Genomic DNA, 13,595 nt, shown 5'->3' on the forward strand with positions numbered 1-13,595 from the left:
GAGGAGGACAACTTGTAGGAGTCAGTACATTTCTTCTTCTAGCCTATGATGCATCCCCAGGAATTGAATTTGGGTCTTCAGGCTTGTCAGCAAGCAGCCCTACCCACTAAGTTATCCTGCATCCAGCTCATTTTCAAAAAGCTGTGTTGAACTGTGTAGGCTAGGATGGCCTTCCTGCCTCTATCGAAGCAGTGCTGGGATTGCAGGTATGTACCACTGTGTCTGAATCTATTGTTTCTAAGCCAAGCTTTTAAGAATCATGGTTTGCTTTCTTTACTTTTTTTTTTCCAGACAGGTTCCCAAATTTTCTAATCCTCCTGCCTCCCCCTTAGAGTGCTGGGGTTCCTGTGTGCTAGGCAAGCATGCACTCACTAAACTATATCCAAGCCCCTTTCGGAATCACTTTAGCAGAGAATGGGGGTGCACGCCTTTAATCCCAGTAGAGGCAAGTAGATATCTCTGAGTTCCCAGCCAGCCAGGGCTATGGTGAGACCCTGTCAAAAGTAAAACAAAATATATCACTAATCATTTAATTTGAAAGTCTTAACTACATGCAAAGAATCGATTCACAAGAGACTCCACAAGACACTGTCTCATTAAACTCAGCTCCCAGACAGATTACCCAGCATGCAGCCTGATTTCTCTTGGTCTCAGGGCACAGGTGTCAACAGGGGCACTTGGCCACATTTGCTCTTCCCCAGGTGGAAAGTGGTTACTACAGGCTCTAAGAACCAACCCCTCCCTCGGGCGAGGTCTCACCTGGTCCCCTCTCTGCAGGATACAGATGAATATTTATTTCCCTGAAAGTGCTTCTTTAAAAGGAAGGAGTGACCTCTGATACAGCTTGAGTCCTAGAAACATGACTAAACGCACCAAGAAGGTCTCAATGCTGGTAAATTAGGGACCTACTATGGTGCCTTTCTCTATGAAAGAAAGAAAATTAAGGAAACTGAGGTCAGCCACCATACTAAACACAGTTAGTCTTTCTTTGGCAAGACTGAGATGAAGAAGCCGGCAGCTGACGTCTCATTTGGTTCCTGCATAAAAACAGCGGTGGGTGGAGCCTGGACCTGGAACACTTCTCCCTCATCACAGACAGGACAGCCACCGGACAATTAAAGGGGCTTGCTCTGTAGACCAGGCTGGCCTGGGACTTGCAGAGACCCTCTTGCCTCTGCTTCCTAAGGACTGAGATTCAAAGCATGTACCACCATACCCAGCTTAGCACTGCCATTTGACAGATCCCTAGCCTACAAAGAAGAGATTACTGTATGTTTTAAGAATGGGGAGGGGTCGGTGTAACAAGGCCATAGCCCAGCGTAGGAAAAGCAGCAGCACCTTAGGCAGAGGCTACCAGTGACACCATCACTTACTTTATCTTGAAGCTCAGAGACAGCTTTGAAGTTGGCTTGACCTGAGATAGTAAGAATAAAAGTAGCAGGGCTGGAGAAACAGCTCAGCCATTAGGAGCACTGGGAATTCCTCTAGAGGACCCAGGTTCACACGGCAACTTACATCTGTCAGTAACTCTGGGGATCCCTGGCACCAGGCACACACGTGGCACACATGCATATGCATGCAGGCAAAATACCCACACACATAAAATAAAATAAATCTTAAAAAAAAAAAAAATAAGAAGAAAAAGAAGGGCATCCACCAGGAATGTAGCTGAGGTGGGAGACTGCTTCTGTAACACACAGTACTACATACACAGAATATGGTGGCACACGCTGTAATTCCAGTCCTCTGAAGAGAATGCAGTGGGATCAGATGTTCAAGGTCATCCTTGTCTTCCTAGCAGGTTCAAGGGCAGCCTGGGCTACAGTGACGCCCATCATTGAAAAGGAAAACCTGGCAGTGTAGTTTGGACTTTATGCTCAGAGATAGGAGACCAAGAACTCTGGGAGGGAAAACTTGGAGTTTTTGTCCAAATCAAGAAGGTACAAGAGAGTATGGATCCAGGATCACCTTTGGGGGAGGGGGACCCCCTTGTCTAGGCACCAGCAAAGGGGCTGCAGGCTCTCCTGGCAATTCAGACCAGCATCCTTGCTCCTCATTGCCTTTATGGTGGGTACCACGTCCAGAGGGGTTGGTCCAACTCTGGCCTAATGGCAGCTCCCTCATCTGTAGCAGAAAAGCACAACAAACACCCCCAGGGGGTGCACACAAAGAATAACACATGCCCCAGATCTGCCACAGCAGGGCCCAGACAGGCCAGAGCCTGGAGCAAGGCTGGGACAGAAAACGAATCTCCTGGGACCTTTCTGAAGACAGGAGCCTTACTCCTGGGATAAAAGGGAAAGAAAATTTAAAGGTGATGCGCTCTGGCTTCTCTGTGGGTAGAACTTTCTAAACCGTTCTGAAGCTGGCTTCCCGCATGATGGACATCACGGCTCCTGTGGCTTCCTGAAATGAAGCCATTCAAAGCCCTGGAAGGAAGGCTCCCCTTGCTTCCCCAACCCTAGCCTTGGAGCCTGCCTTGTACCCCCACCAAGGAAAGGTACATGCATTTGTAACTAGACTCCATGGTAGCTGTTTGGTCTCCATGAAGTTGTAAATAATTCAGGAGAAATGCTCTCTACAGTTTTAATTAATCCACATAGAATTCCAGCAGCAGATATGCACACTCTCTCCAGCCTGGCCTCTGCAGGTATGAGCACCTCGTTAACCAGAGTCTCCAGCCGGGTGCGAACTGCCTGCTAATGGAGATTTCAGCATCTAAAAAAAGATGAGGCCTGGACTGAGCAAGCAGACCAGGGCTGAGAAAGGCTCAGACTGAGGCCCTGCCCCACCTCCCCTCCTCAGAGCAGAACATGGAGAAAAGGATTATCCTGCTTGCCTGCAAGGTGAAAGATGGTACCACTCACCATGTACCAGAAAGAGCAACACTGGCTGCTCTTCCAGAGGGCCCAGGTTCAATTCCCAGCAACCACACTGAGGCCCACTACTATCTGAAACACCAGATGGATCCCTCTTCTGGCCTCTGTGGGCACCAGGCATGCACATGGTGCACAGACAGACGGACATGCAGGCCCACATTCATAGTAAAATTTAAAAAAATCAGCCACACAAACAGGTACCTGAGGCCTGGATCCTGGGTAGTGAGGAAGAAATGGCTACCCCAATCCTGCAACTAAGCCCCAGTGGATGCTCTGTCCTTGCAACCTTCCCTTGGTCTCCTCAAAGTACAGCAAGGGACTCAGAGAAGGGGAACCCGCCTCAGTTACCACACTGCCCAGATGAGATACTCGTGCGCTCCAGCTGGGAAAGACTGCTCATCACGCAGAAGTCAGTAAGGGATAGCCAGAATAGCGCTCTACAGCACCTGAATGGCCAGGCCATCCCTATGAAGACATGCTCAAAGACCAGTGGCCCACAGTATAGGGGGAGCCTCAGGCTAGAGCATCAAAGGAGGATCTTGCTCGCCTGGCCAGTTCTAGAGCTAAGGAAGATGGTTGGATGGGGTTCTAGGAAGAGTCTGCTTTAGGGGCTTATAAAGTGAGCAGGTGCTGGAGGGGGAGAGTATAGGTGTGTGGGAGGGCTGCGGCCAAGAGAAGACAGTCACCCCGTGTTTTAGAGATATCTGTCCCTGGTGGCAGAGGCCTAGATTACCACCTACTCTGGAGGCTGAGACAGGAGGATTGAGTCCAGTGTCAGCCTAGGCAACTTTATCTCAAAATTTAAAACCAAGCAAAGGGTCCAGTAGACGGCTCCGCAGGTCAGGGTGCTTGTCAAGCCTGATGATCTGAGTTTGTCCCACCTAAGGTTATCCTCTTTGCTCCCAGATGTGCACAGCACACCCATCACACACGTGCTAACAACCAGATGTGCACCATGGCACGACACACCCGTCACACACATGCTAACAATAGATTGCTTGCCTAATATATGTGAAGTCTTGTGTCCCATCTCCAGTAACACACACACAGACACACATCTACAGATAGACACAGACAGATACACACACACACACCCCTACAGAGAGACACATACACAGAGAGACAGTCAGACAGACATACACTCCTACAGAGAGACACATACATAGAGAGACAAACATACATATACACCTACAGAGAGACGCATACACAGAGAGACAGACAGACAGACACACTCCTACAGAGAGACACATACATAGAGACAGACACACATACACACCTACAGAGAGACACAGTCAGACACACACTCCTACAGAAAGACACATACACAGAGAGACAGATACATATACACACCTACAGAGATACAGACACACACACCTATAGAGAGACACATACATACATGCATACATACATACTAATAGACAGATAGACACACATACACACAAACACACACACACAAAGGACAAAGGGGCCCAGAGGGGATACAGCTAAGAAACTCAAGCTGCACCCCAGTACATACCTGCCTTCCCCTGTACTATATCAATAAGAACACCCCCCCCCCATAAAAAAAAACAACCCATGTCCACATTGCAGATCTTGTGAATGAGAGCTCATTTGCAGAAAGGTTACTTGGCACACATAAGTCTGATCAAGCCGGCCTGACTCTTCCACTCGTGGCTGATGACGAATGTCAGGAGAGGGGTCTCTGGCCAGTCAAAGGCTGCTGAACCCAGGACTGTGAGGGAGGGCCACGTGTACTGGCCGCTCAGGGTGCAGGGATCATGGGAAGAGACGGTAAATTAGATGGAGGGAGGAGGAGGAGAGGCTGAGTCAGGCAAGAACGAGAAAAGGGTGAGTTGGCCCATACCCTCTCGAGTGTCTCTGTGATGCCTGCAGTCCAGTGGCATTCAGCACAGCTGTAATGTTTTGTTGCAGAGAAATCTTGAAAATTGAGTATTTTCTTCACATCTACAAAACTAATATCTACGAACAGTAAGAATCCACTATATCCAAGCAGTGCAAACAACACAGAGGTTTGGACCTGGCTTGACAGCAGTCCTGGGTCCCCTCAGAGAAGCCTGGCTTCCTGTCCCTCTCCATTTACTGCCCCTTGTATGCAAATTCACTTTTCTTTACCCTAGATGTTACTGGGGCAGAGTGGAAGTTGAGGTCATGAAAACAGAGATGCACCTGCCCCAGGAAGGCCTTGAAGTGAGTGTCCTGAACTCCCCCCACCATTTCCTTCCCCTCTGCCTCATTCTGACACCTAGGTCCACACCTCAGGGAAGCAAGGCTCCACCTCCCTTTCCCCACCTCAGAGCTCCATCTATATCACCAGCAAGAGCTTGCACCTGCAGACGCAGGAGATGAACCAGATTACTCCGCCCTGTTGCTTGGTTGCACTGTAGATCTAAGGATGGGGTGGGTGCAGATGCAGAGGTTTGGACCAGCAGACACCCCCTCCCACTGTTCCTGCCTTGAGCCCAGCTCTCTTCATGACTCTCCTGGGACCCAGGATGTACAGCACTTCCATCTGGGTGGACACTGGTCAGTGGGACCCTCCGCTCAGGAGGCGAGATGAAGTGTCCACTCACTGAGCACAGCTTCCTCTGTGCCCATGTCTTTGGTGCCCCATGATGGTCGGAGTTCCCTGAAGTGAGGGGCAGAAGGACTCTGTCACCAAGACATCTCTCCCAGACTCTAACTTGATGAAAGTGAGCCCCAGGACTGTTAAGAACTCTCATCCACAATGACACCCGAGGAGCGACAGGTTGTAACGTGAACCAGAGTTTATCTGTCCCCAAGTCCCCATTCCAACCACAGGGGAGAGGATCATTGTGTCTGCAGTTCTGAGTGGGTGCTCACTTTTCTTCTGGGTAAGGGCCGAAACCCCGGCTCCCAACAGCAGCAGCAGCATCTCTCTCTCTCTCCTCTCTCTCTCTCTCTCTCTCTCTCTCTCTCTCTCTCTCACACACACACACACACACACACACACCACAGGAAAGTAAGGGGATTTTGGATTTTGGGGGAGGATGTGGTTCAGTAAGTATTTTGTTACACTGTGCACACATATGAAACTGTCAAAGAATATCTTTTGTGTTGAGGAAGGGTCTCACTGCATTCATGGAAGACTTGAAATTTGCTATGCAGACCAGGCCAACCTTGAACTCACAGATCTGTCATCCTTTGTCTCCCAAGTACTGGAATTAAAGTTGTGTGCCAACATGCCCGACAACAACAAATAACAACTATCCACTTGCCTTTAGACTGTGGGTGTGGCTTAGTGGCAGAGTGCTTGTTCAACCACTCAGTGGCCCTGGTTCAACCACTACCTACATAAAACCAAAGTCCAGCCCACACAGAGATGGGAGAGACAGCGTCTCAGAGGGAGAAAAAAAAAACCCTCAGACTTTGGAAGAACTGAGCTGCAGTAAACTTGATGCCCACCTGGGCCCTAGCCAGCCTGAGGCAGGTGCTCAGTTTGTTACAGAAGTAGGTAGATCTGAGTAACCACCCCTCTGCTGCACCTCCCACCCTGTGCTCCAAGGGGAACAGAAACTTCAAAAGCAGACAGCCGGCAAGCGATCCAACTCACCTGCAGAGCCTCGAGTTCCTTAGCAGCCTGCTGAGGCCAGCCAAGGTCTCCTGTATTACCTTTCAGAGGATCAGTCACCTTCCTCTTCTCCCCACCTCACCCGGTCCCCTCCTCTCCTGGGCCCCTCCGCCCCCCACCCAAACTCCAGTGCCACTGGAGAGGCACTGAGGGCAGTAGGTTCCCTGTACACGAAGATGGAGGAGTTCAGGGTGAAGGAGCCTAAGTCTTCAATTGTGTCTGAGCAGAGTCAAAGGTTGCCAGGAATCCCCCAGAACGCTGCACCCCACTCCCCCTCCACACAACACACACACACACAGGGTTTCAGGACAATCCCCACTGAGCCATTTCACTAGCTTTTCTTTCAGAAAGTCAACAAATAAACTCAGAGATTCATGTCAGAACGACAGAACACATAGGACAGCCACACCTTGGAGACCTAAGCGTGGGAAACTGAAGTACACCAGAGGTTTTCCTCAAACCAAGGTTTATATCTGTATTTACTATGCAGGCTCCACACTTCTTGCATCCCAGGCCTGGAGTTCAGTCTCAGCCTGGGTCCATACCTTAAAAAAAAAAAAAAAAAAAAAAAAAAATCTCGAGTCGGTTGCCCTCTGCTGGGCATGGAAGGTTATGCACCCAGCCTCTGTACCAAGAACTGGTTTCTGCACTCTGTGAGGATTCAAGAGCTGGACAGCCCTGGCTGAGACTCCCCTCCCCCCCCCCCCCCCCCCCCCCCCCCCCCCCCCCCCCGACATTTAAAATAAATTGGATATGAGTTGGAGTCTATAGCCCAGGCTGGCCTCAAATTGGCTGCATAGCCAAGGTTGACCTTGGATTCCTGATCGTCCTGCTTCTGACTCCTAAGTGAAGGACTAGAATTATGTGCCACAATGCCCAATTTTATTTTATTTTTATTTTTAATTTTTATAGCACTGGGGATTGGAACCCGGGATCTGAGCCTATTAGGCAAGCACTCTGCAGCCCGGATTCGAGACTATCTTGGGTATCTAGATCCATCGACTTGCAGGGTCAGTCCAGAAAAAAGGGGTCTCAAAGTGCATGGAGACCTTACAGGACAGGCATGCCCACCACATTTCAGAGTACAAGACAGGGGGCATCTTGGTCATCCTAGTTCTGGTCTGACAGGAACAGCTCTTTTCTTTCTTTTGCAGTTTTATTTATGGGCTGGAGAGATAGCTCAGCACCTGAGAGGACTGATTTGCTCCTCCAGAGGACCAGGGTTCAATTCCCAGCATCCGTGGTCACTCAGAGTTATCTGTTATTCCAGTTCCAGGGTAGCTGATAACCTCTTCTGTTCCCGGTAGGCATCAGGTATGCATGTGGTGCACAGAACTAAAACACACATAAAATAAAATTTTAAATATGGGCTTGTTGAGAGATGGCTCAGTGGTTAAGAGCACTTGACTGCTTTCCAGAGGTCATAAGTTCAATTCCCAGCATCCTCATGGTGGCTCATATCTGTAATAAGATCTGATTGCTTTTTCTGGTGTACACAAAGACAGATCACTCATATAAATGAAATGCATGCATGAATAAATCTAAAAAATTAAATATTATTGGGTATCTGTACCGTGGCGTGTGTGAAGGCCAAATGTGTATATTGTTTGTTCTCCATCTGTGTGTGAGTTCAGGAAGCCGGACCCAGGCTGCCGGGCTTGTGCGGCAGCACCTTTATCCTCTGAGCCAGCAATCTGGCTCATGGGCAATGTTTGCCACGGGTTTGTTTGTTTGTTTGTTTGTTTTGTTTTGTTTTTGAGACAGGGTTTCTCTGTGTAGCCCTGGCTGTCCTGGAACTCACTTTGTAGATCAGGTTGGCCTTGAACTCAAGAAATTCTGCCTGCTTCTGCCTCCCAAGTGCTGAGATTAAAGGCGTGCGCCACCACTGCCCGGCATTGCCATGGGTTTTAAGAAGACTTCCTTCATCTAGGCATCGGTGGTATATGTCTTTAATCCAGTACTTGGGAGGCAGAGGCAGGTGGCTCTCTCTGAGTTCCAGGCCAGCTTGGTTTGTTTACATGTGAATTTAAAGCCAGTCAGAGCTACATAATGAGACCTCGTCTTTAAAAGGAACCCATATGCACACAGAGGCACTGTATGAATCTGTGACTGCTGTATCAAACTACCACAAAACTCCTAAAAGCTTGAAACAACATAAAATGGTTAGGTGGGGTATAACCTGTCTTCATCCCAGCACCGAGGAGATTGAGGCAGGAGGGTTGCTGAGAGTCAAGGCTGTACTGAACTACACAGAGCTCCAGGCCAGCCAGGGTTACTGAGAAAATTATCTTGTCTAAAAAATTATATACCTTCTTACATGTGTATGGTTCAGACACCAGGGTAGGCTTCTCTGTGCTAACACCGAGGCAGCGGACTGTGCCTCTAGAGGCTCAGGGGCTCTGCTTCCTTGACTTCTACGGGCCACCTGCACGCATTTGTTCATGGAGCCTTCATCTTCAAAGCTGGAAGGTCCTCTCTTTCAGTCCTCAGTCACGTCTCTGTCTTCTCTACCCGTCTCTGATCTTTGCCACCAATGTCAAATTTCCTCTCTTTCTGACCCACTTTCTCCCTTTCATAAAGACAGTAGGAGGGCTGGGCTGGAGCTGTGTAGGCAGAGGGGTTTCCTAGCATCCACGAAGCACTGGGTTTATCCCCAGCACTGCCTAAAACCAGGCACGGCGGAATATGCCTATAATTCCAGCACTAGGGAGGTGGAGGCAGGAGGCTCAGAAGCTCAGTGAACTCCAAGAGTACAAAAACAATTCAAGGCCAGCCTGGTTACCTGAGACCCTGACTCAAAAACAAAGAAAGAAAGAAAGAAAGAAAGAAAGAAAGAAAGAAAGAAAGAAAGAAAGAAATGTGGTGGTGTATCCCTTTAATCTAAGCACTCAGTAGCAGAGTTCAAGGCCAGTCTGGTCTACAAAGCAAGTTCCAGGCTAGACAGAGACACAGAGTAAGACCCTGTTCAAAAATAAATAACCAGGCAGTAGCGGCGCACGCCTTTAATCCCAGCACTTGGGAGGCAGAGGCAGGCAGATTTCTGAGTTCAAGGCCAGCCTGGTCTACAGAGTGAGTTCCAGGACAGCCAGGGCTACACAGAGAAACCCTGTCTTGAAGAGAAAAAACAAACAAACAAACAAACAAACAAACAAGCAAATAAATAGGGCTGGAGAGGTGGCTCAGCAGTTAAGAACACTTGTTGCTCTTGCAGAGGACTGGGATTCATTCCCCAGCACCCACATGGTGGCTCATAACTATCCATAACTCCAGTCCAGGGGATCCAATGCCCTCTTCTGACCCATGTGGGCAATGAACGAACATGGTGCACCTTCATACTCATACCCGTAAACTAAGTGTACCTAATAAAAATAAAATTTCAAGTCAGGGGGTGGTGCCACACACCTTTAATCCCAGCACTTGGGAGGCAGAGGCAGGTGGGAAATGTGGTGGTGTATCCCTTTAATCTAAGCACTCGGGAGGAGAGTTCAAGGCCAGTCTGGTCCACACAGCAAATTCCAGACAGCCAGGACCACAGAGAGGAAACCTGTCTTGAAAAAACACAAACAAAGAAATTTCAGAAAGATTATTTTTTTCAAAATAAGTAAAACATAAAATAAATGTATTATTTGTATGTTTCCATTTGTATGTATGTATCCAAAAAATGTGGTCGAGAGACAGAAAAGGGGTTTATTAAAAACAAGGTGGATGACACTTATGTAACACCCAGGGTTAACCTTTGACCTAGATCTACATACACAAACACACTGGTACACATGTGCACGTGCGCTCTCTCTCTCTCTCTCTCTCTCACACACACACACACACACACAGAAAAGACACAACAACAACAACAACCAGCTAACCAACTCACTAACCAAAGAAACTGAACGGCCCACAACCCCAAGACAATCCTACAAGCTAACGGATGAGCCAAATGCTCTCTAAGTGAAAGGTCAGCCAGAGCCACAAGGACAGCCTTCGCTAAACGCACTCTGACCCCAAACAAACTGCCCCCCCAAGCGTGCACACCCGAGCCCAGTACAGCCCTAGTACAAACTCTGCACGGGAGCAGGCCCAGGCCTGACACAGTGTGCACGCACAGTGTGAACCGCCATGATAACAGAGACCCTGTGAATGTCTCCTGACACCCCACGTTTGACAGTTAATTTGTCAAGCTGACTGAATCAGTAAATGCCCCAGGCCTGTATTTACTTAGCGAGACAGGACTGTGGGTGTCTCAGTGAAAACACTTCCAGAGAAGACAAACTGAGTGTGGGCAGGGTGGTCCCAAGGGTGGGGGAGGGGAGAAAGCCAGAGTGGACAAATGGTCTTCACTGCCTCCTGACCCCCATCCACCGGCTGTAAGCAAGCACATGCACGCCTGAGAGCGCCTCCCAAAGGCCAAGCTAAACCTAAAACCGTGAGCCAAAATGTACCCTTGTTCCCTTGAGTTGCTTTTGAGTTATTTGTTCACAGAAATGAGAACCAAGAGAAAACACACACACACACACACACACACACACACACACACACCTGTTTTGACTCCACATGCTCCCATTCTCCCACTCCATCTAAAATAAGTCACTGAGACTTGGCTTTCAGCTGGTGTGACAAGTGTCCCAGCAGAGCTCGTTCAAATGCAAAACCCTGAGAACTAATCCAATAAAAAAGAAAAAGGCAATCAATCCGCCCGCCCGAGAGTGTAAACAAAAAAGACTGAAGGATGAGGGGAGCTGATTTTCAGGAGGAAATTTCAGGATTTCAGGAGGAAAAGGGACCTTTGAATAGAGACGAAGTAGAAACTAAGGGAGAGGCACAGGTGAACCTCTAATACCTTCTAGCTCCCAATCAGTGCTTGAAATTCTCTGGCTTGGTTCACACAGAACTGGGCAGAACTGGTTCTGACAGGAACATCAGACCTTCCAGACCTAAAACTAGCTCAGAAAAACCAAGGAAGCCAGGCAGGCGCCACCACCTCATGCACAGGGAGGTGTACGCAACGACCTGCAGCAGAGCCGAAGAGAAAGCCAAGTGGGGCCAGCCGCCAGGACTCCACACACTTCCTACCATTGAATGAGCTGGGACGTGTGTGTGTGGGAGGCTGGACAGATGGCTCAGTGGTTAAGAGAACTCGATGCTCTTCCAAAGTACCTGGGTTCAATGCCCAGCTCCTATGTGAGGAGCCCAACTCCAGAGGGTCTGATCCGGACCTCGCCAGGTACTTGATCACACATGCAGACATGCACACACACCAACTATAACTAAACAATAAACTGTAGGGGCCAGTGTGATGGCTCCATAGATAAAGGTGTCTGCTGCCAAGTTAGGGGACCTAGGGACCCATAGAGCAGAGCAGGAGAGACCAAGTCCTACAGGCTGACCTTTGACCTCTAGACATACACTGTGGCACGTGCCTTCCACCACATACGTAAGTAAATTATTTAGTATTACTGGCTAGAGGTAGTGTTCAGTGGTACAGTATTTTTTTAAAGCATGCCTCAGGTCTTGGATTTCACCTCCAGTGTTAACAGCAATAATATGAATAACAAAATGTTATTTATAAGAGAGATTTTTTTTTTGTTTTGTGTTTTGTTTTTTCTTGTGGTTTTTTTTTTTTTTGGTTTGTTTTTTGTTTTTGTTTTTTTTTTTGTTTTTTTTTTTTTGTTTTTTTTGTTTTTTTTTTTTTTTGAGACAGGGTTTTTCTGTGTAGCCCTGGCTGTCCTGGAACTCACTCTGTAGACCAGGCTGCGTTCAAACTCAGAAATCCGCCTGCCTCTGCCTCCCAAGTGCTGGGATTAAAGGCGTGCACCACCACCGCCCAGCCAAGAGAGATGTTTTAATGTTTCTTTTTTGTTTTGTTTTCCAGACAGGTTTCTCTGTATAGCCCTGTATATCCATTGGAACTTGCTCTGTAGACCAGGCTGGCCTCAAACCCAGAATTCTTCCTGCCTCTGCCTCCTGAGCACTGGGATTAAAGGTAAGCGCCGTCATTAAAGCCTGAGGCACTTTTTAAATACACCAGTGGAAATATGAAGTGTGTGGGTTAATGCAAATCCGAGAAATCTCTGTGACAGGCCTCAGGAGCTACTGAGCTCTGGTTAATGGGAGACAGGCTTCTGTGCATGCCACAGGATTTACTTAACTGTCATGGTCATGAAGACATTGGCTGACATACAGAGGATAAGAAAATGGTTGTTAAGAGGGCTAAAGGTGGCCCAGGATAATTAGGCTCTGGACCTGCAACACTCCAACTCTCCACAGGCACAAAGATTCTCATTGGTTAATCAGCCATGTTCAACGAAGCTGTAAAACTGCCATCCCCAGCAGCAGAAGCAGCTCCTTGTGCCTGGACTGGGAAAGCCGACATTAGCTTATGCAGAACACACACCTGCCTTCCTTCTGGGTGCCTGGCAAGTGGCCAGGAGCTAGGCTGAGGCTGTGTGTGTCATCAGATTCCAGTGAAACCCTTCCATATAAGGTCTGGCCCAGTGTCATTCCCTGCAGGCACACAGCAGAGGTTGCCGTGTGGCCCAGAGGTGGAGTCCACATATATGGACCCACTCACACCACCTCTCTGGACTCTGCGTCCTGGTCCTTGCAATGGCTGTAGATACCTGACGCTGGAATAAGCTTTAGCCGTGAGTATGACCACATGCAGTCATGTGCATCTTCCATGGTCAGCGATGATCCTTGGGTCTCCTAGGACACAAGCCGCTATAGAGGGCTATCCTTGGTCATCACCCTCTTCCAGGCAGCCATGACACCCAAAAGCTGGGCTTGTTGACTGCTGCCATTCTCTCATGGGAGAGGGTGAGGAGGGTCACTGGAGCCTAGCTGATTCCACACACTTCCCCGTTCCTTCCAGACAGCTACACGCACCTCTGCTCTGACTGCACAGGGCCTCCTGATCTCGGGAGCAGCTTCAGTGTATGCGTGGAAGAGTTACTGAAGTCTTCGCTGGGAGACGTTTGGATGGAGCAGCCCCCTTCGAGCCAGCCCTCACCTACAAGTGAACCTATCCTGCAGTGAACTGGTGGCTCACAACCATCTGTAGTGGGATCTGATGCCCTCTTCTGGTGTGTCTGAAGACAGCTGTAGTACTCTGG

General features: G+C 48.7%; 1 long non-coding RNA gene across 1 annotated transcript; it reads right to left on the reverse strand.

Annotated features, from left to right (window-relative positions):
* Positions 1–7,365: 7,365 nt before the first annotated feature.
* On the reverse strand, positions 7,366–12,139 carry LOC143442601 (uncharacterized). The gene is made up of 3 exons (XR_013110889.1): positions 11,324–12,139; positions 9,892–10,037; positions 7,366–7,824 (listed from the first exon to the last, which is right to left on the reverse strand). It is a non-coding gene; the product is annotated as an uncharacterized LOC143442601 (long non-coding RNA).
* Positions 12,140–13,595: the final 1,456 nt, after the last annotated feature.

Source organism: Arvicanthis niloticus, chromosome 6 (assembly GCF_011762505.2).
Source record: "Arvicanthis niloticus isolate mArvNil1 chromosome 6, mArvNil1.pat.X, whole genome shotgun sequence".
Taxonomy (NCBI): Eukaryota; Metazoa; Chordata; class Mammalia; order Rodentia; family Muridae; genus Arvicanthis; species Arvicanthis niloticus.